The sequence below is a fragment of the Haemaphysalis longicornis genome, unplaced genomic scaffold (genome assembly GCF_048455015.1).
Source record: "Haemaphysalis longicornis isolate Haplotype H1 unplaced genomic scaffold, Haemaphysalis longicornis Haplotype H1 scaffold_6, whole genome shotgun sequence".
Taxonomy (NCBI): Eukaryota; Metazoa; Arthropoda; class Arachnida; order Ixodida; family Ixodidae; genus Haemaphysalis; species Haemaphysalis longicornis.
This window is the reverse complement of record NW_027526407.1, coordinates 25,182,224-25,204,737: the sequence shown is the minus strand read 5'-3', so window position 1 is coordinate 25,204,737 and position 22,514 is coordinate 25,182,224. Positions and strand designations below refer to the sequence as shown.

Genomic DNA, 22,514 nt, shown 5'->3' with positions numbered 1-22,514 from the left:
ACTTTTCTTCTGGGGGGGGAACACGCCATTACATCTTACATACGTATCTGTGCATGTGCCATTGAATCCATTCAACGTTACCAATTTTAACGAATTCCGGGATATGACACCCGATTTCCTGTCGAGTTCAAAATTACGTATGCAAAAGAACAAGATGATATGGATAACTTCGTTTTGTGAAGTGTTGTAATGAAGGTAGGCTAACGCTAATCACGTTTACGCCGAGATTGCATTGTAGGCTATAAAATAGCCCTAAATTATAGGGGAACAGGGTTCCCCTACGGGATGATGGTGCAATTTGTTTGTAAAGAGGGGCCTTACAGGATTTACAACCTGCCTAACAGGGTTCTCGACTTCTTATGTGTTAAAAGACTAGTCCACCTCTGCTCGTTTGGCACGAAATTTACGAAGCCTGTTATGCGAACCAACTTTCATAAAGTCTTTTACAAAGCCTCCGTTGTGAAATCACACAGTTAATAATTCAAGTCCACAATTCACGTGTGCAAAGGATAATCCGCAGCAAATGAAGGTGGAGACTCGGGCAAGCGAGCCCTTTATGTCCGTCCTAAATTCCTGTTTTGAACAGTCGAGCGTTTTTGCTTTTCGCTAGAGTTTGGGAAGCACCTACCATGGCAGGTGTTAAACCCATGTCCTTCAGCTCAGCAGCACAATTGCTTAGCTTTGATTGATTGTGGGGTTTAACGCGCCGACGCCACGCAGGCGATGAGGCGCGCCGTAGTGGAGGGCTCCGGATTAATTTTGACCACCTGGGGATCTTTAACCTGCGCCGAAATCTCGTACACACGGGCATTTTTGCTTTTTGCCTCCATCAGAAAAGCGGCCGCCGCGGCCGGGAATCGAACCCGCGACCTCGTGCTCAGCAGCGCAACGCCTTACCCACTGAGCCACCGCGGCGGGTACAATTGCTTAGCTACTGCACCACCGCGGTAGGTGAAGAGAGGACGGGCAGTTTTGGCGTTGATTCTAGAATACCAATCAAAACATTCCGTTTGGATTTCTTATTACACGCATCCAGTTTATATTGGCTTTCAGTCTACATAACACGGCTGCCATGTTTGAGGATATACTTGACACTGTTCTTTGTGGACAGAAGTCAACGATCTCCTTGCATATTCTTAACTTAGTATTGTCTTTTTCAGGAACCGTAGATACAACGTAGACGTTTCACGAACGCCCGCCTATACCTGGAGACGAAAAGATACTGAGGGGCGAGGACAACCACAAGGACCCTCGGACATAGCATTTTGTGAGCGCGAATATCTTCATGTATCCTGCAATGCATGCTTCACAAAATACCCTTGCAACCGATCAATGGTTGCTGCACGAGATTTGTAACACAGAGAAAGTGTTCCTGTCCGTATGCAAGTTACTCTGCTGAACAAAACAACAAAGATATTTCCAGGATCTTGAAATCTTCGTTTATTACCAAGGAGTACATACAGAAGCAAAACATGGGGTAGCCAAAGCCTACAGGTGGGCTTGTGTGGCGTAGCCCGGCAGCAACGGCCTTCACTTCCGTAAAAAACGCTCATTGACAGTGATAACTGAATAGGAAGGTAAAAAAAGACAAGCAAACAAAAAAAGCGAAGAAGAAACAATAAAAAGAGAGAAGACGAAAAAGTAAACGGAGGAAAGAAAAAAGGAAAGCAAACAACAACCAACAAACAGAAGAGACGAAGACAAATAGACAAACAAAGATGCAATAAATAACATGAGTTTGAGCTACATGGGTGGCATCTTCTTCATCAAAAGAGAACAAAGAAATAGCTCAACAATTATTAGTTTCAACAATTACAGAAGAAAGAAATTGCTACCAATCACCGCATGCACATACATACTTCAGCACGTTTTTGATGCCAGCATAACACCACGCAAGTGTTTCCGCGTCGTTGAAGAGAACAATTCGTCAGGCAATTTGTTGGAGATAGCAGGAACATAATATGGCTGCGCAGCCATTCCATAATGGGTGCGGACCCTTGACGTCTCCGTTCTCTCCGCTCAAAAGATAGTCACAACGTGCCACATCAGTTTATTAATGATGTTCGATTACCTCCGAATAACGTTTGCAGTGATACCTTAGAAAGTAAAAAAGGTTGAATCAAGGCGGAAGTTTGGACGAGTCGGAATACGTTCATAAACGTATTCTGACGTTTACGCTTACTCGTGTCCGTAACCGACGGACACGAGTAAGCGTTAGCGGTGTCTACTACTTACTCGTGCCCGTCCTTTCAAGCTGTGCAAGATGTACTTAAAAAGCTACGTATATAGCCAGTTGTGGTTTCTTCTTCTTTCGCCGAAAACCAATCTTTCAGTCTGTATTGCGAACATTATTATATAAAACAATACCTTTAGAGAATATGTAAACTAGACCTTATAAACTCTTCTGTTGTGAAGTGAGAAACGCGAAGTACAAAAATAACGTACCTCTTGGAAGTCTTCTTTTTCTTTTTTGATTGCCTTTATCGCAGTGTTTCCAATGGCCACGAGAAAAGTTAGCAATAAACGGTAACCCATCGTTTGCACAAATTCCAGAGTACCGGTAGTTGTGATGTTCTGGCGGTGGCCTGTTTTTAGAAAGAGATGGTGATTTTTCAATTTGATAAAAATAAAAGCAACGTAAAAGTGCTTCAGGCCTGAAATGTGAGCTTCTTGGAAATGAGCTCTTTATAGCATGCGAATTCGGGAAAGGGTGTTTTCGGAAGAACTTTACTGCTTTTTAAAGAATTCGGTTAGAAGCAGTCGTAAAAGTAGTGTATAGCTCAGCTACAAAACTTTCAAGATAATGTCAAGCTTCAGAGATAAGCCAAATGGTTTGAAATACTAGATGTGGACAACTGTAAATAAAAAATACACCACCTTCCCGTAGGGGAACCCTTAGTAGTACGCGAAGCAGCCATGGGGTGGAATCAAGTGCCCATTACTACCGTCGTTTCACATAGCTCGTTTCTGCTAAGATCACTGCGTTTTGTGGTGTTGCCCTAGAAAAGGTGGTACCAACAACATGGGAAAATTTTAAATCGTACAGGCAATTGATCAACCTGCTCTTTTAGGAAGCAGAAAGTTGGTATCAACAGACTAGCAGAACATCGTTTATTTTTTTATTTATATATATATATTTATTTATTTATTTGTTTGTTTGTTTGTTTGTTGATTTATTTATTTATTTAATAAATATACCCATATGGCCAGAGGAGAATGAATAATGGGAGTGGGTAGAATGCGTGCGCAAGGCAAAAAAATCAAGAGACAAAAAAGGTCAGCGCTTTCCTACGCATACAAATGGGAAATACGCTATGACAATGCCGATGCTGATGCTGCTGTGAACGGATAGCCTATAAAAAAGGTGAAGTGCTGTAGTGAAGTATGCGGAACATGGTACATCGGGTTTGAATGAACAGTACTCATAAAAAAAAATAAAATAAACAGTTTTTTAAATAGTGTACAGTTTATTAAAACGTATTTTAAGTTCATCAAAGTCGCTTATAAGTGCCAATGATCCTGGTAGGTGGTTGCACTCTGTTGCTGAATCGACAATAAAAGAATTGGAATACGCATCACTGCGACAGTGGGATAATGCAAACATTTCTTGGATGGTAAATGCGTCAACAAATGTAATTTCTGGCATTTGGTACTGTAATTTTTTAAGTGTGCGTTTTGGAGAGCATTTTCAAAGAATAGGCAAGGACGTGCTATCTTTTGGCGCAATGCACGGTGGGAAGTGATCATGCATTTTTAATGGTGGTAAAAGTAAATATACAGTTATAATTACCAGAAATAAAACTAGCCGCAAGCTTATGTACCATTCCAGTTGTTTAGTGTGTGGGTCCAAATTGCTGCCACATACTCCAGATACAAGAGAAACGTTATCTTTCAAACGAACTGCAAATAGGGAGCCAAACGGAACGCATTCCAGCTCTAAAATTAGGTGTCATATAGCCCAACCTGCGTTTAGCATTCAGTATAATGCATGTTACATGATTTTTGTAGGTGATGTGAGAAGTGAATAATACACCAAGGTATTTTTCCGGAAAATTAACCCACAGCCTAGAATTGCAAATCATATAAACTGGAGCAACTGGCGCACCTCGAATTCACAATTGCATGTTTGCATTCAGTTGGGTTCGGACCTATTTTCCATTTGGAGCACCAATCCAAGATGCGTTCAAGATCAGCCTGCAGTAGAGCTGTGTGATTGGTAATTTTTAGTGTCGGTGAATTACGCAGTCGTCAGCAAAAAGTTTATTTGGTGAGATATTACCGTTCGGTAAATCATTATTATGAACTATAAATAGAAGTCGGAGAACTACCGATCCTGGGGGACACCTGGCATACGGAAATGCAAGAAAAACTGTGATCGTTAATGAATACATACTGTGAGTGATTAGTAAGAAAGTATTGTATCTCTGTTGGTATAGGAGGATCAGTATTCAAAGATTTTGATCTGGTTAGAAGCAAATATTGAGGCTCTTTGTCAAAAGCTTTGCTAAAGTTAAATAAGTGCAATTAAGTTGGGAACTTTTGTCGGAAATTTATAAAAACCATCAGTAAATATTTATGGCTGATTGTCGCAAGAAAAGAATTTTCTAAATCCACGTTGGGCCAGTGTAAATATTATGATTGCATGAAACGGATTTTAGTGTGAGACCATGATATGCTTTGTCTTACAATACATACTGCTTAGAGATATTGTTCGATAACCTGTGGCCACGACTTTATCCCAGTATTTGTGAAGTGGTAGCATCTCGTCTATTAACCAGTCATCAGGTAAAATCTGAGCCTCTAGAGATGGTTGGAATAATTTCAGCAAAATATTAGCGGAGTAAATTTTAGTAGTTTTCTTTATTTTGTTTGTATCATCCGCTCCAGCTGACAAACAAATTTTGAGGCGATCAATTATTTTGATAATTCCATCAAAGTCAAAAGTAATTGGATCATTTGGAAGCATAGTGTGGCAAGTTTATTATGGTGAGCATTCGTTAGGGAAGGGAGAAAGAAACTTGCAGGAATGTTTCTTTAAGCAAGTCGGCACATTCACTGGGCATAACAGGAGTTACTCCAGAGTCATGTAGAGTTTTTTTCAGTCTGTCAGTCTTGCCTACGATGCTCCAAAATGTTTTTGATAGTTTCTTAGCAATGACATTCACATTTAAAGTGACCGAATTGGAGAAGATAAAGCATGAAAACACACGCATGATTCTTTTCATTTTATTCTCTTTTACCTTTTATTTGTTTGTTTTGCTGTCAAATTACACGAGGTGGAAAGTGCACCATGGTCCAGAAGTAAAACACCTTCCCAGACACCTGAGATTCCAAACTAGATAGGTGCAACCACACTAGGAAGGCTCTTTGGGACACAAATAGCACTACCTCACCAGATCAGGATCTGGCCAGCCTGGTGTGGTAGGTGGCCCCCACCTCCTACGATGGACCACTACAACGCTTGGCCCTCCGTCCCAGCAGCTGCACAGCACCTGCCGATAGCGGTGGTCAGGCCAGCGATACAGCAGAGGGTGCTAAGAATCTCTGGGTCCATACAAGCCCCCCCCCCCCCACTAGAAATTGATCTTGGAAACGTTTGATGCACTAAATTCGACCAGCGAGAGAAGCTTAGCTGTACTATTAGAGGAACCCTCGCGTGTTAAATGAAATATTATTGGTGTAACTTAGGTCAGAAGCCCAGTAGAAGAGGCTTCCTAGACCTGAATAGCGGGCATATTTTGCACTTTCGCTGACCTGGCGAAAAGAAAGAGCACGAGATAGCATTTTTGATCCACAGGGAGATAGTAGGAAACGTGAACGTGTAAGAAATATTCAGTGTAACATAAGGGTCGGAGTAATTGTGACTAAGGTAAACAAACGATACAGGTTAAAAATAGTACGAGACTAAGCGCCAACAGCTAACTACGATGATGAGGCCCTAGGTAGTTTCTACGAAGACGTACAGTCAGCAATTACTAAGGGAACAACAGGGTTCACAAATGGAATTAGAGAACTCATACTCCTAGGGAACTTTACCCTAAGACAAAGAAAGAAAAGACGAAACACACGCTAGCGTATGTTTCGTCCTTTCCTTCTTTGTCCTGTGTTAAAGTTCTCTAGGAGTATGAGTTCATTAATCATTACTAACTCGCCCAACTCTCCGCTGGAATGAGAGACTTTAACTCAGAAGTAGGCGCAAACATAGTAGAGCAAAATGCATGTAACATTTGCTAATATGCATTCTCAACAGTCGCGGGCATGCACTGGTGGGATTTGAGGAGAGAAATAAGCTGAGGCTCACGAACATTTTCTTCCAAAAACGAAAGAGGTGGATATGCACATGGAAAAGTCGCGACGGGATAACAAACATACAAATAATACTATGTTAGCTCCCAACCCAGGTATTTTGCAGGACGCGGAGGTTCTAGACATTATCTGCTGCAGTGTTCATAGGATAGTTAGGTGAAAAGTGAGGTTCAATCTCCAAACGGAGAGAACGGAACTCGTAGAAAGTAACAAACCCGGCATGAAATCATTCCTATACAAGACGCAAAAAAAAATTAAAATTACCCTTCGGAGCAAATTCGTGATTTTAGACACTAAAAATGAATAACGTGCTGGCACCCTAATTGACCATTTAACAACAGCAATCACAGAGGCAGCAGTAAGTATTGCAGAAGAAGCATGTAGGAAACAAACTGAAAAATTAACTGAGCAAACGGAGGAACTTATTGCGAAGTGTAAGCATATAAAATTTTCGAGTACACTCGGCCAGACCGAATTACAGTGCGGAGTCGATCACACTCGAACAATACTCCATACACTTAAGCCGCGTCTAAGGCGCCAAATGGGCGGCAGGACAGAGGCAAAGACAACGGTCGGAAATCCTTCAAATTCCTTTCCGTGTTCCGCCCCTCTCAAAAGAAAAAAAACTGGGGAACAACGCCCGCACCAGCCAAGCTTTTGCAGGTTTACAGCCAAACAGATAAAAATGAAGATCGGTGAGCACCCCAAATATAAATTTCAGAAATTTACATTACGGGCGTTTGCCCATGTTCATCTGCAAACCAGCCGCCTCGCAGGGCATAAATCTGCAGTAGAGTTGGTACGAAGTAGAAGTCGTCATAAAGATTTAATTCCAAACCACCCTAGCCCTCCCTTCTTTTAGGCGTCCTTTGTTCTCGTCCCAAGCTGTTTGGCTCGGCCACGAACGGGTAGACGATGTTGGTAGATTACAGCTAAGAAGAGCCCAGTACCCTTTGGTCTTGTTCCTCTGGCTGTCGCCTCGTCGAGACCTCCGGTACCGGCTTCCCGCACCAGTTTTCACGCATTCAGATGACGTCATGCCACTCACCCCGCCGTTTCATTGGACAGCCGGGATTCCGGGTGACGACACATGTGATCATGAAGGCGCACCGGGCTGCGGAGAAAGGAGGACGGCAGCTCTTGGCCGGTCACTCACGCGTTTCCACGATTCCCTGTCTCCACACTTCTCCTTCCTTAAGACCGACACCACCTTGGTTTCATGATGGCGTCCGGGAGGGCGATTTTGCCCCCTGGTCTTGTAGAGTTTTCCCGACGCGCTTGCGGAGGCGACCGCAGTGAGCAGCCCGCTTGAGATGCGACCGCTCATCTCCACCTCCCCGCAGTTCAGGGAGCCGCTCAACGCCCCGGGTGACTTCGCCCTCTAGACCGAGAGTTGTAGCGTTGAGGTGGTAAAGGTGTGCGTGTATTTGACCTCCGTTGGTTCCTGGTTGCGCAATGCCTGTGTGTCTTCTGCCGCGTCTTCCGTTTGAAAGTACGGTTTGAGCGCACGTGAATTCGTTCTGAAACTCGCCCTGTGTTAGGGTCTGTGGGAATTTACTTAAGCTGCGAGGTTTTGTCCCCCAGTACAGGCGGCCCGACCCCCATTGGGCACGAGGCTTTCCGCAAATCCCGCGCTTGCGTCTCTGAGTAAGTGATTACGCTCAGCCCGGTTAAATCCCCTTGGTACCCCACGTAGTGGTTAACCAAGTTATGGGGGACTTTTTCCGCCACCTAAGCCTTCTCACGGTTACAATTTGCGGCTTTTATGGCATTTGCCGGTCGGTCGCACGGGATCGTTCGTAGTCGGCCGTTGCGTCTGGGCTACCTCGTCGCGGGCCGTATGGCCGGAACTTTGTCTGTGGGTGTCGGTAGTTCTCTCCCAAAGCTGAGACAGGCCGGCGTGAAGCCGATCGAGCGTTTCTCAGTGGTGCGCAGTGCGAAGGAGATGGCATTTAGGTGTTTGTGCTATTCCCAGTGGGTGCGTGTGTAGTAGTTGATAAGTGGTTTCATATCCCGGTTTCGGCGGTCTCTTGCGCTTGACTGTGGATGATATCATGGTATTGTTTGCTGCCTCGCCCCCATGACGACGCACGTATCTCGACACCCCTCCGACGTGAAGTGCGCGGTGTTGTCGGTGATCCGCTGCTTCGGAAACACCCAGCGACCGAACGCCTCGGACAGCTTTTGCAGAATTTGCTGTGCCGTTCTCCGGCGCAGCGAGTAGATTTCTGCGATTCCGCGGGAGTGGCATGTAACAACGAGTTCGTACTTGTATACCTGTTTGCTGCGCTTCAGCGGGCCCATCATATCGTAAGCCAGGTTTTCCTATGGGTTGCACGAGGCTTGCCGGCTTTCCTCCTCTAAGATTGAGCTCTTGGCAGATGTGGTACGTGCGCACAGTCTTTTTCATAATTTCGTAGCCCTAGCCGGAAGTGTGCAGGCTGAAAAAATTTAGTAACTTGATTATGTCCTGAGCGAAGCTCAAACGTTTGATGCCCGAAAGCTAGAGAAAACATCTTTCTTTCTCAATGTCACAAAGCAATCGTTTCATATTAAAAGGTAAACCTTATTTGAAATATTTTTGGTCCAGTAGGCTTAGGTTTGGCCTAGAACTTGAACCCACGGGATTTTATGCCCGGCAAGAGAGAGAGAGAAACAACATTTATTAGAGCCTGCTGTGAAGACGCGGCTAGTACGTCGCAATAGCTGAGCCCCTGCCAGGCCTGCTCACACAACCTCCGTGGAGGCGGCGCTTGCAGGCAGTTAGCGTTCGAGGCCAGCCATTGCCAGCTGGACAGCCTGGAGTTGGTCTTCGTAGTTTCCATTCTTCATGGCGTCCATGAATCTTGGCGTAATTGTAGTGTTCCTGGCTTCTTGCGGGTGATTTTCACAATCCCATAGGATATGGGCCATGGTGGCTCTCTCTCTCTGTTGCATAGTGTACACATATCACTAACATACACCTCTGGGCAGATGTGTTTGGCTACCACTGGAGTCATTAATGAACAAGTCTGTAATTGTCAATAAATCACTGCTTCTTGTATAGTTAGGTTAGGGTGTGGTGGTGGGAAAGTTCAGCGATTGATGCGGTACCACTCGAGAATGTCTCTATATGCAGTGAGTGGCTCCGTTTCTTCGGGCACTTGCGTCGCAAATCGGGGGCTTGGACTCTCAGGAGCGCCGCGGCTGGTGAGCGCGTGCGCTGCCCGGTCCGCCTCCTCATTGTGGTTGCCGTGTCCATCGCGTGAGTCCAGTGGACCCACGTGTGCCGGAAACCATCTTAAAGTCACTGGTGTCGTTCTGGGGGTAGGGCCCCACACACCCTCACAACACTGGGGGAGACACAGTTTGTAGCGTAATGCATGATCGCCGTCTTCGAGTCACTAAGCACAGTGGTGCATCTTGGATTGGTGATTGCAAGTGCAATGGCCATTTCTTCGGCTTGGTGTGCGCTTCTGGCTTTGATGCTGCTCGCAGTGTATACGTCACCAGAGACGGCGGCTATTACAACTGCGACGTACGCGTTTGGTCGGTCCGGGTATTGGGCTACATCGACGTAGAAAGCGCCCTTATCCGTGGCGTGCGTTGCTGTGAGTGTCTTTGCTCTTGCGAGTCTCCTTTCCTGGTTGTGTTCTGGGTTCATGTGCCAGAGAACTTGAGGCACGTGGAGGCTGTGCAGCAGATCTTGTGGAAGCGATGTTGGGACCTTGTTGTCCTGCATCTGCTGTATTCGGAGGCCGAGTCGTCGTAGGATGTAGGTACCGTGCGACAAAGCTTTTGACGCGCATTAAGAGGGGTCCCGGATCGTCTGCATTATGGTAGTGCTGCACACTACTAGTCGCGTCCCAGATGGCGTCCTCTTTATATGCGGTGGGCAGTCTCAATACCGTGATATAACAGGCACTGACACACTTCTTTTCCGTGACAAAACCTCAGGTGGTTGCAGCACGCTTATGTGCTGCGCCAACGGCCCATGTCACGGCTATACCCTAGCAGACAGCCTGACGCCAGGAATAAAATAAAAAAGGGGGGGCACTCGTGAAGCTCCGAGCGATATATGTGTAGCTTGCGGCGCATGCGCGTGTTCCTCCTCACACAATGGCGTGCGAGCTTCCTTTGCGGTGGCCGACGACGCGGTGAAAGCCGAAAAACTTTAAAAAATCTTGCGCGCACATGCGCAGTACGTGTGGAAAAAAGTTCGCGCGCGGCGAGTTGTGGCCCGGTGATTGGTCTCTATCGCGCAGGTGCGAGGTATTTCAGCGTAGAGCAAGTTGGGGTCCCGCGCTTGGACTCTTGCTCTGTGTAGTTCGTACTTATTTCCGAGCGTTCACACTTTCTGGACCACGTTCGCTTCCCCTGACTTTAAATGTGTGCTTCGAGGTAGGTGTAACAGTGGAAACAACTGCGAATGTGATAGATTTATTAGGGCCACCGGGAACGCAAGCCAAGCAGAGGCGTGATGACAGGCTGGCTGGTGTGTCTATTGCGGGCATTGCCCGGTTGAACACGAACGGATAGGTAAGTCCCTGGATTTATTGTTTTTTTTCGAGGGTTGGGTGGCGCAGACCGTAAGATTTATTGTTTCCAGACAACTAGTAAGGGCCACCAAATTGTCCCTTTTTCTTCGTCGTAAGTAGCCCGCGCCAAAACCGTTCCTGTAGAGGACACCACCTGTGGATTGGAGTAACTGGGAGGTGGCGCCCCCAATTTGTATAAAGGCATTGGTGGGGATTAAACGGGGCTTTTTGCTGTTCGTGAACTGCGCGTTGTAGGGTCATTCTTCGCGGGCTTCACACCCACATTCGGCCCGGCTAGCGACGTCCGCGGGACCCGGGCGCGTCTCTACATGGTGTCAAAGTTGGACCTTGCGACAACCGTGCAACATGCAGGATAACCCAGCCGCCGCCTCCGCCGTGACCGCCACCTTCACGTTGCGAACTCCACCGCAGTTCCCTTTCGACAACCCAGCCCAATGGACCGCGTGGCTTCAACAATTCGACGATTACTCCTTCGCCTTAGGGCTGTCCCCCGCCCCTGAAGAAACCAAGGTACGCATGCTCCTCTACTGTATGGGTCCCCAAGGTCGCGAGGTGCTTTCGTCTCTCATGTCAGACGCCGAGGCCTATCGCTCGTACTCCGGCTTGACAACGAGTCTTTTGGGATATTTTGTACACCTCGTCAACGAGGTATACGAATCGAGCAGGTTCCACAAGCGCACGCAAGAGGTAGGCGAGTCAGTCGACGTGTTTTTCCCGGCGCTCCGAAATCTCGTGAAGAAATGCAACTACGCCTCTCGGGAAATTGACGACCGGCTAGTTCGGGACAGATTTATCGTAGGTTAGCTTGACTCTCGCTTGACTGACCAGCTCTGCCGCAATCCAAAGCTTACACTGGACGAGGCGCTCATCCAAGCGCGTCAGTATGAAGGCGCTGAAATTGAGAAAAGGTGGCGTCAGGGGACGGGCTTCGCACCAGACGCACTGAACGTCGACGCCGTTGCGAATAAGCAGTACCGAATGGCGGCTACCCCAGCGTGCAAAACTGCACGAATTAACGTCTGTCGGCCTCCCGAGTACCGCGCCAGCCCGAAGTCGGCATGCGATTCTTGCGGCCACGCTCCTAATTCGCGATCTGAGTGCCCAGCACGGTGGGCCACATGCAACCACTGTCGCAAGAACGGACACTTCGCGGTGGTTTTTCGCTCGGATAGTACTAGGCGGTTAAGCCAAATCCAGCTCTGCGCCGTGGATGCAGCGCAAACAGAACGCCGGCACGTTGTTGTTCATGTCAACGGTGGATATACTGGAATTCAAGGTGGATACTGGGGTGGTTGTTTCGATCGTACATCCGAGCTTCGCGGGGTGCCCAGTGGACCTAGACAAACCCAATAATGAACAGTTGATGGGGCTGGGCCGCTGCCGCCTAAAGTTTCACGGGACGTTTCCTGCTACCTTGTCGTGGCGAGGCGGGACGGTATGCAAAAAATTGTACGTCGTAGCAGATATTGACTCTCCTCTGCTGGGGTACTCGGTGGTAGTGGACCTGGGAGTCGTCCAGTTTGTTGACACCGTGGAAGACGCAAAAGCTCCGAACAGGCCCCAAACGTCCGACAAAGCCACAGCTTTACTGTTTTCAGTCCTTGGCGAGATGCCTGAAGAATACCACATTCGCATAAAGCCTGGAGCGGTTCCATTTTCTTTCAGCGTTCCTAGGCGCATCCCTATTCCCCTCGAACGCGTAGTCAAGAAGGACTTAGACGCGATGGAAAGGGACGGGGTCATCTGGCGAGTCACAGTGCCAACCCCTTGGTGTGCTGGTACCCAAAGCGGATGGAGAATGCAGAATTTGTGTCGACCTCACGAAGTTGAACTAAGTAGTTCTTCGGGAGAGACACCATATGACCACGCTGGAACACGTACTTGGGCGTCTTGGCAATGCCGCAGTCTTCTCGAAACTTAATGCAAAATCGAGGTTTGACCAAGTAAGGTTATCTGAAAGCTGTCAGGAACTGACTACCTTCATAACCTGTTCGGTCGCTACAGCTACCGCCGCCTGCCCTTCGGCATCACCTCTGCTCCCGAAGTGTTTCAGCGCCAAATGTCTCGGATTCTAGAGGGTCTGGAAGGATGTGTAAACATTGTAGATGACATTCTAGTATTCGGCAGGAACCGTTCCGAGCATGACAGCAGAGTCAAAGCAGTCCTTGCAAGTTAGAACAAGCGGGCATTATGTTGAATGCCTCAAAATGCTCCTTCGGGGTATCTCCCGTCAAGTTTGTTGGTGTACTGGTAAGCGCCAGTGGCATCTGGGCTGACCCCGACAAGGTATCTGCTATTGTGAACATAAAACCGCCGACAGATACGCAAGGCGTCCGTCGTTTCCTGGGCATGCTGAACCACACTGTGAGGTTTTTGTCGACCCTGTCTGCCGTCACTACACCGATTCGGTTCCTTTTCAACAAGAATGCGGTCTGGACCTGGGACCAAGCGCAAGCAACCTCTTTCGAGACATTGAATGGCATGGTGGCATCTAATGCTTGTATGGCCAGCTACAATCCGGAGCTACCACCCTTGTGTCGGCAGATGCCAGTTCGTTCGCACTAGGTGCGGTTCTCTTGCAGGAGCAAGAGACGGGAGAGCGACGGGCTGTCGCGTTCGCGTCAAGAGCACTGGCTATCACTGAGCAGCGGTACAGTCAGGTTGAGAAGGAAGCGCTTGGTGTCTCTTGGGTCATCGAGAGGTTTGAGGAATTCCTGCGCGGACTCAGCTTTGTCGTTGAAACAGACCATCAGCCGCTCGTCAGGCTGCTTGGCTCCGCCGATATTGACCTCATGCCCCCTCCCATCCAGAGATTTCGCATAAGGCTCACGCGATATCACTTCACAGTCAAGTACGTTCCAGGAAGGTACCTGGCCCCTGCAGACACCCTCTCTAGGGATCCTGAAGGCTCTTCCACATCCAAAGTGGACAGCACAGAAATTTTTGTGTCTCTGGTCATGGCAGCCCTTCCTTCAACCCTGGCCGTACGTCTTGAAGACTTCAGGTCTCACCAAACTTCAGACGGCGAGTGCTCAATGCTGAAAGCATACAGCATGAAGGGGTGGCCTCGACGAAACCGGCTGCCACTCAACATGACGCGTTACTCGGAGCACCGTGGGGACTTCACCATATGCGAGGACCTGCTGTTCATGGGTGGACGTCTAGTTGTGCCCGAAGCGCTACGCAGAGACATCGTGAACCTGCTGCATGACGGTCATCAAGGCGTCAATCTTGGCGGTGGCCCGAGAATCTGTGTGGTGGCCTGGTCTCACCAGCCAAGTTAAAGCAGCCGTAGAGAACTGCCCGGCATGTGCTTCTACACGTGTCCAACGCTGTGAGCCTATGATTCCGACCGAGACACCATCAGCTCCGTGGTAGAGCGTGGCTATAGACTTGTTTCATTTGCTAATCAAGATTTCCTGGTGGTTGTAGACTACCGTTCTTGCTACCCAGAGGTCATCACACTCCGGTCCACTTCTGCGGACGCCGTTATTTCTGCAATCAAGAGCACGTTTGCCCGACACGGCATCCCGGTGACTGTCGTCAGCGACAATGGGCCACAGTTTTCCTGTAAAGCTTTCGAGGACTTTGGGAAGACCTACAGTTTCACACATGTCACGAGCACTCCACGCTACCCGCAGTCCAACGGCGAAGCAGAGCGCATGGTTCACACAATCAAGGAGTTGTTTCTGAAGGCCTCAGACCCCATTTCTGGCTCTGCTAGCATACCGTAACACTCCCGGTGTGTCTGGCTACAGCCCGGTTCAACTGCTCGTGGGTTGCTCTCTGCGAACTCGTGTGCCAGCCACAGCTCAAAGCCTTGTTCCAGATTGGCCCCAGGTGAAAGCATTCAATGAGAGGGATGCCACCCAGAGACGAAGACAACAGAGAGGCTACAATAACCGACACGCAGCGCATGACCCTCGTTCTCTCGACGATGGGGAGGAAGTATGGGTACGCGACACGCGGTCAAGAGCGACGGTCCTAAGCCCCAATCAGAGACCACGCTCGTACATCGTCCAGACGCCCAGTGGCGTACTAGTGAGAAACCGCAGACACCTCGTCCCTTGCAGCAATCCTCAGTCAGCCCCCTCAGATGACACGGGAAGCCCCAACCCTTCGGCCCCGACATCTGCGCCGTCTCCCGGACCACAGCGGGCAGCAACCGGGGACACATCGGACACTCCACCTCCTGCACCTGCTGCAGGATCGCCAGGCCACCGTTACACAGGATACGGCTGGCGTGTGGTGCCACCTCGGAGACTGTATTTGTGAGACTGCTACAATGACTGTTTCTTTGTGGTGCTCTTTTGTAGCAGTTGTGTTTGAGAGCTCCGGACGGAGGGATGTAGAGGACGCCACCTGTTGATTTGAGTAACTGGGAGGAGGCGCCACACCTGTATAAAGGCACTGATGGGGATTAAACGGGGCTTTTTGCTGTTCGTGAACTGCGCGTTGTAGGGTCATTCTTCGCGGGCTTCGCGCCCACATTGGGCCCGGCTAGCGGCGTACGCGCCACTCGGGCGCGTCTCTACAGTTCTCCGATATCCAGGGCCGTACGGTAAATTTTACGTGCTTTATAACAAGGATTCGGTTTCCCAGTGCGGTGGCTGTTTTGGGATCCAGGCGAAAAATTAACACACTTGCACAGGTGAGGTAGTTCCACGGCCGTAATGAGTACCGTGGGGCCATAAAGAAATTGCATTTTCACACGCGTTTCGTTGTCCAAGTCAACGCACATAAAACACAGTTTTAATTTTATATTTTTCAATATTCCTAGGCCACTGCTTGTCATTTTCGGTAGGCGTAGCAAAAAGTTAGGCAACGTTTTGTCATAACTAGGTTTTCACGTCGTCGTTTCGGCTAATGACTTTTCTGGCACATTGAGCAGTCTGAATTTTGTGGCGATTTGTAAACTTCATTACTGTGCGTTTAAGTGGTAAAGTTTTCACATGAAGCAACATTCATGAGTAACACCAGCCACCATCTTGTTGTGTTCGCCACGGCTGTCGTCTGTCTGGAGTATCAACTCCCGGTTTGCAGAAACATAATAGCATTGGCAGCGCAAACGCGGCGCGTCGCCGGCGCGGATGTCGTTCGAAGCGGTGGCTGCTAATGTTGTTACAGATGCGCTGGCTGTTGCTCGGTGGGCGCGGTCTATCTATGCTTTAGCAAAAGATATTGCTAGCAATTTTGTTCGATCTTTATTAAAATGTTTTCCGCATGCTTTAGGTGGAAACTGCTTCATAAAAAGAAACTAGGGCCCATTACCTTCCGCATGTGACAGCGAACCGAGTTTCTTTACCACGTTCAATTTACGTGTCGGCGTCAAATAAAATTATGGCAAGGTTTTCTAGCACGCCTTTGCACTGAAAAAGCGCTCGGCCTTCCTATGCATATAAAGAAAACGTCCTTTTGGAGAGCGTTTGAATCATAACGAAGTAAGAAAGAAATATTTGCCTAAACAACAGCGATGCACTTACCTGATTTATGATATTTTCACACATCTGCTAACGCGTTGGTGATACTTCTGCTGCGCCCCTTCAGGCTATAGTGTTTTACCGCCGATAAATAACGCCACTCTTTTGTACCTGGTGAATTATTCACCTGCCGTTTCTTTTCTTCACGCAGTGCCAACACAACAGATTGCTACGCGTGCAACACAACGTTTTTGAAATGTGTACAACGCTGTTTCCATTCCAGTGCGACGAAATTACAGAAGCAGCAGCTCCCTGGCCAAAGATTGCTTGGGGCAATTCTACAGAGGCTACCTACATCATCGGAAGTGGTGAACCTGGACCATAATTAAAGCCCATAGAATGTACTTTCTCTTTGTTTGGTAATACATTACATTAAGGACATGAGATACCCGACAGCTTCAGGGCAAACGCTAGGCATCATACAGTCAGTAGCCGGCAAAAAAGACGAGTTTCCTCCCTGTTTTGTTACCATCAAGCTGCTAAAAATTTTACAAATGAACACAATAATTTTATCTTGACAGGTCGTTATTCGCTCTTCCACAAAAAAAGATTTTCGTTTGTGTGTTTTATAAGGGCAATCTGCTAATATTTGTATTTGTTCTTTCTGTATGAGTCGTTTGTGTTCACATTTGTATGTTGCATATCAAATAAAAAGAAAACATCATTCCGTCGACATGGTGTCATTTATGTAATTTTCATCTGACAATTGTGCATCCTCATGAATACGAGAATGATGAAATACTTAACATTTACATACCGAACTCAGTTCTCTGTTCGTGTCCCACGTTTTTATGAGTAGACTGTCACTTCAAGACCCGGATAGGTTTAAGGTATACAGATACTTGCTTTACAGCTTGGCTTGCATCATGGCAAATGAATATAGGGTCTTTTATTTCATTGTATGGCATTGAGGCCTGATAAATCAGGTGGCAAAACTCTGTGAGAATATAAGAGTAAAACCTCATTGCATTAAAACTGAGGTCATGAAGATGCTTCAGAAGTGCACAAATTACAAATGTGTTAGTGCAATTGCAGCCATTGCAACCCATTTATTTGTGGCATTTTTGTATATGGTCTAAACTTCCAATGCGGTGCGTTCATGCCCAAGTGCTATGGTTATGGTGAACTGCCTTAAAAATGTTGAAAATGCTGAACTGCGACCTTGCGCTTCCGCGTACAATAATACAACTCGTTAATAACGGAAACGCAAATGAAACGAGGCCACTTAAAAAAAATTGCATAAATTCAGAGAATTGTCTACTAATGCGCAGAATTCTTATGCCGCTTCTCTTGAGTGTGAGCCTTTGAGAGCCATTTTTCTTGTTTTTTTTAAGTCCGGTCCGTCCGATTATCTCCATTTACCCTATTATAACGATCACAGGTGTTACTTGCGTCAAATCTGCATTTTTGTGAATGAAGGGCGTTACAAGGCTGAGAATTTTCCGTATCTTTTATATTTTTCTTGCTCTTTATTTTTCAAAATTATGTTCGACCAATTCTCTCCATCTACGCTATGATAACGATTACACGGGGAATTTCCGCTAAGTCTGCATTATTGTGGAAATGCAGGGCGTGATACCGTTCGCCATTTTCTATTACCTTTTTATATTTTAGATGTGAAGCATCTCTTCCTCTCGGCTCCGTCGTCCGTCGTCCGTCCATACGCACCTCTCCCCCTACACTACAAAAAAATAAATAGTTAGCGGCGCCCGGTATTGATCCCACGAGTCTCTGGCCGCAACGGGAGATACGTGGCGCTCTTCCCACGGCGCTAACAAAACGAGACAGAAGCAAGTGCTACAAACGCGCCTTATGTCCTTGACTCATTAAAACCACGTAAAGAAGCTACTGATACAAAGAAGGCACGCGAAGCTAAACGTCAACGGAAACGACGAACTGAAAACTTTAGAGGAGGATGTGGAATTTCCCGTTGGAAAGCTGTGGCAGGAAGCGCCAGGTGCCTTGCAGCTCAACCAGAGCAGATGACGAAGAGGGCGGGCCGAGGGGTAGGAGCTTCAGCACACAATAAAAAAAGACGAGAACAAGGAGGTGTTCGATCAGGTAACGCCGGTGTCGGCCTCTTCACTGTCTCTACATTTCTCTACATTTCTCTGTATCTACATGGGGGTACACACTACGTTCCCATTCGGGCTCCGATAAATGAAACAACATAACGGCTACATAATGGAACCTACACGGAACCCCTATGATGCTTTGCATCCTCTTCATGGTTCCCCACGGGAAGATGGTGTAATTTTTCTTAATTTTTATTTTCTCAAAATTTCGTTTGACAAATGATCTTGATTTACGATATTATAACGATTAAAAGTGGAACTTCCGTTAAACGTGCATTTTTCTGGAAATGCAGGGCGTTACAAGTTGCACCGCTGATCGCTTATCTGATCTGCGCGAGAAAACGCTAAGATATTCGTTGTGTGCTCACGATCCATGAAAAAAACGCTGTATCTAGAGGGCCGTCCGAAGGCTCTTTACCTGGGCGTCAACGCAGCAATCCTGCAGGCTTCGCAACACAATGTTATGTAGAGTGAGTGATTTAATATTGGTTCATTATATTACTAGATGCGTAATTTACTACCGCACCCCTATTACAGAAAGAAAGGTCAAGGCATGTAACCGCACCATCAGAAAAGCTACGACGAGCAGAAAAAATTCAGCAGACCATTTCATGCTTGGTATACTTGCCACTCGTGACGAGACAGTTCTTATTTTCAGTACGACAGTGCGCCTTACGTGCTAGTTAGTTGCAACATTGTCATAGAGGGCACTTTCCGCCAATGTCCAATAATACACTCTTAGTAAATTCCTGGTTATACGACCCGCATGCCGGTGGGCCGCCGCGTCAATTTAAAGCCGCTTATAAAGCGGCGGTTCAGGCGGCCTCCAGCGCAAGCGGCCCGCCAAACACACGGCCCACAGAACACGCCGTCCGACGTTTAAGCGGCCCTCTAGAATGCCGCGTAACCAGAGGGCCACTTAAACCCCAGCAATGTGTTCGGCGGGCCCCCGGCCGTAAGTTTTCTACGCGGCCCGTTATGCTAATCTATTCCCGCTTACAAAGCGGCCCCCAAATCATACGGCCCCTCAAATAAGCGGCCTTGTTGCTTTTCACCAAAAAAAGTAAAATAAAAGCCACTCGGCCAGGATTGATTTTATCCTTTTTTTTCGCAAGCATTGCCAGGCCAACGCCAGCACCCCGCGACGAATGCTCTAACACCTGTTACATCACGCGAGACATGTAAGCACATAGACGCAACCCTACGGAGAATCGAACCTGGGTCTACTACAACACATCAAGAGGCGAATATTAAAACCACTGCGCCACGACCCACGGGCTGCAGGGGACTGCAAACATGGGCTTATAAGTATTTTGCCTGAGCACCAGGTCGCGGGTTCGATTCCCGGCCGCGGCGGCCGCTTTTCTGATGGAGGCGAAAAGCAAAAACGCTCGTGTGTACGAGATTTCGGCGCACGATAAAGATCCCCAGGTGGTCAAAATTAATCCGGAGCCCTCCACTACAGCGCGCCTCATCGCCTGCGTTGCGTCGGCGCGTTAAACCCCACAATCAATCAAATCAATCAATAAGTATTTTGCATGCTGTTGCGCGTCAAGCAGGAGTCTTAAATAACACATTCGGCGGCGAGTGGCTTTCTTTAGACCACCGTTTTGAAATCGCTCTAACAAAAAAGCATATTACGGCGGTTAGCGGGAATTTAGGTACACTGGTACGAGCGGAACTTTTGTCATGCTGTGTGCCCGTTCCAACAGTATGATGCGCCGTGCGGGGATTTATTCCATCGATGCAAACAGAATCGGTAACACTTATTCTGCCTGGTTACCAAAAGCATTATTGGCCATTGGCGGAAAGTGCCCCCTGTGACAATGCTTGCAAATACGTAACATGTGAGGCGCACTGTTGTACTGAAAATAAGAGCTGTCTCGTCATGAGTGGCAAGTATACCAAGCATGAAATGTTGTACTGAATTTTTTCTGCCCGTCGTAGCTCTTCTGATGGTGCGGTTACATGCCTTGACCTCTGTTTTTGTAATGGGGGGGGGCGGTAGTAAAATACGCATCTGGTAATGTAATGAACCAATATTAAATCACTCACTTTACCTAACATTCTGTCGCGACGCCCGCATAATTGCTGTGTTGACGCCCAGGTAAAGAGCCGTCAGAAGGCCAGATACTGCGTTTTCTGTTATGAATCGCGAGCACACAAAGAATATCTTAGCGTTTTCTCGCGCAGACCGGATAAGCGAGCAGCCGTGTAACTTGTAATGCCCCTGCATTCCCAGAAACATGCAGGTTTCGCGGAAGTTCCACATTTAATCATTATAACATCGTAAATGAAGATTATTGGTCATACGAAATTTTGAGAAACTAAAAATCAAGAAACATAAAAAATGACGAAAAATGGTGAACCGTTTAACGTCCTGCATCTCCACAATAATGCAGATTTAGCGGAAATTTTGCTTTTAATCTTTATCGTAGCGTAGATGGAGATAATTGGTCGAACAGAATTTTGAAAAACTAAAGAACAAGAAAGTATAAAAAAAACTAAAAATGCTTAGCCTTGTAACGCCCTTCATTTACAAAACAAATGCAGATTTGGCGCAAGTAACACCTGTGATCGTTATAATAGGGTAAATGGAGATAATTGGACGGACAGGACTTGAAAAAAACCAAGAAAATTGGCTTTAAAAGACCCACACTCAAGAGAAGTGGCATAAGAATACTGCGCATTAGTAGACATTTCTCTGAATTAATGCTATTGTTTTTAAGTGGCCTCATTTCATTCGTGCTTACGTTATTAGCGAGTTATTATTGTACGCGGAAGCGCAAGGTCGGGATTCAGCATTTTTAATATTTTCAAGGCACTTCACCAAAATCATACCAGTTGTGCATCAACGCAGCCTTGTGCATCGAATGTTTACACCTTATAAAACAATGCCACAAATAAATGGGTTGCAATGGCTGCGATTGCCCTAAAACATTTTTAATTTGTGCCCTTCTCGAACATCTTCATGACCTCAGTTTTCATGAAATGAGGTTTTACCTTTATAATCTCAGTGTTTTGCCATCTGATTTGTGAGGTCTAAATGCACATACCACGAAACAAAAAAACTCCCTATATTCATAATGCCATGTTACAAGCAAAGCTATCTGGACGAGATTGGCGTCACTGCAGTGATATAGAGTTTAGAAGACAGTCTTTGTATTCCCACTACTCACAAACTGAGTATCATTTTCCTGTTATTTTTCTGTCCTCTTTTATTTCTTCTCTTTCTTCTGCCCTGTAATCGATGGGGTCTTTTCTTGCCCCCTCGCCCTTCCCCCTCCGAGTAGCATGTCGGTGTAGAAATTCCGGCAAACATCTCGGCTTTATCTTCTAATAAAGAGCTTTCTCCCTCTCTCTCTGTGAAGCAAGTATGTGTATACCTTAAACCTATCCGGATCTTGAAATAATGGTCTACTCACAGAAGCTTGGGGCACGAACCGAGAACTGACGGGCAGAAAAAATTCAGTACAACATTTAATGCTTGGTATACGTGCCACTCATGACGAGACAGCCCTAATTTTCAGTACAACAGTGCGCCTTACATGTTACGTATTTGCAAGCATTGTCATAGGGGGCACTTTCCGCCAATGGCCAAGAATGCTTTTGGTAACCAGGCAGAATAACTGCTATCGATTCCGTTTGCATCGATGGAATAAATCCCCACACGGCGCATCATACTGTTGGAACGGGCAAACAGCATAACAAAAGGTTTCCGCTCGTACCAATGTACTTATATTCCCGCAAACTGTTGCATTATGCCTCTTTGGTAGAGCGATTCAAAAACGGTGGTCTAAATAAAGCCACTAGCCGCCTAATGTGCTCTTGAAGACTCCTGCTTGACGCGCAACAGCATGCAGAATACTTATAAGCCCATGTTTGCACTCCCCAGCAGCCCGTGGGTCGTGGCGTAGTGTAATAAATAAAAAAAAGTGGTTCGTGGTGCAGTTGTTATGATATCTGCCTCTTGATGTGTTGTAGTAGACCCAGGTTCGATTCCCCGTAGGGTTGCGTGTATGTGCTTATGTGCACGTCGTGTGTCTTGTATGACGCAACATGTGTTAGAGCATTCGTCACGGGGTGCTCGTGTTGGCCTGGCAATGCTTGCGAAA

The 22,514-nt window shown here is 47.1% G+C and overlaps 1 long non-coding RNA gene across 4 annotated transcripts in view; it reads right to left on the bottom strand.

The window, feature by feature from the left end:
- Window positions 1-22,514, bottom strand: part of LOC144142333 (uncharacterized) — a 142,745-nt gene that overhangs the window by 84,608 nt on the left and 35,623 nt on the right. For all 4 annotated transcript variants that reach the window (XR_013316945.1, XR_013316947.1, XR_013316946.1 and 1 more), the window contains exon 2: window positions 2,446-2,585. This is a non-coding gene — a long non-coding RNA (uncharacterized LOC144142333). The remainder of the gene's footprint in view (window positions 1-2,445; window positions 2,586-22,514) is intronic.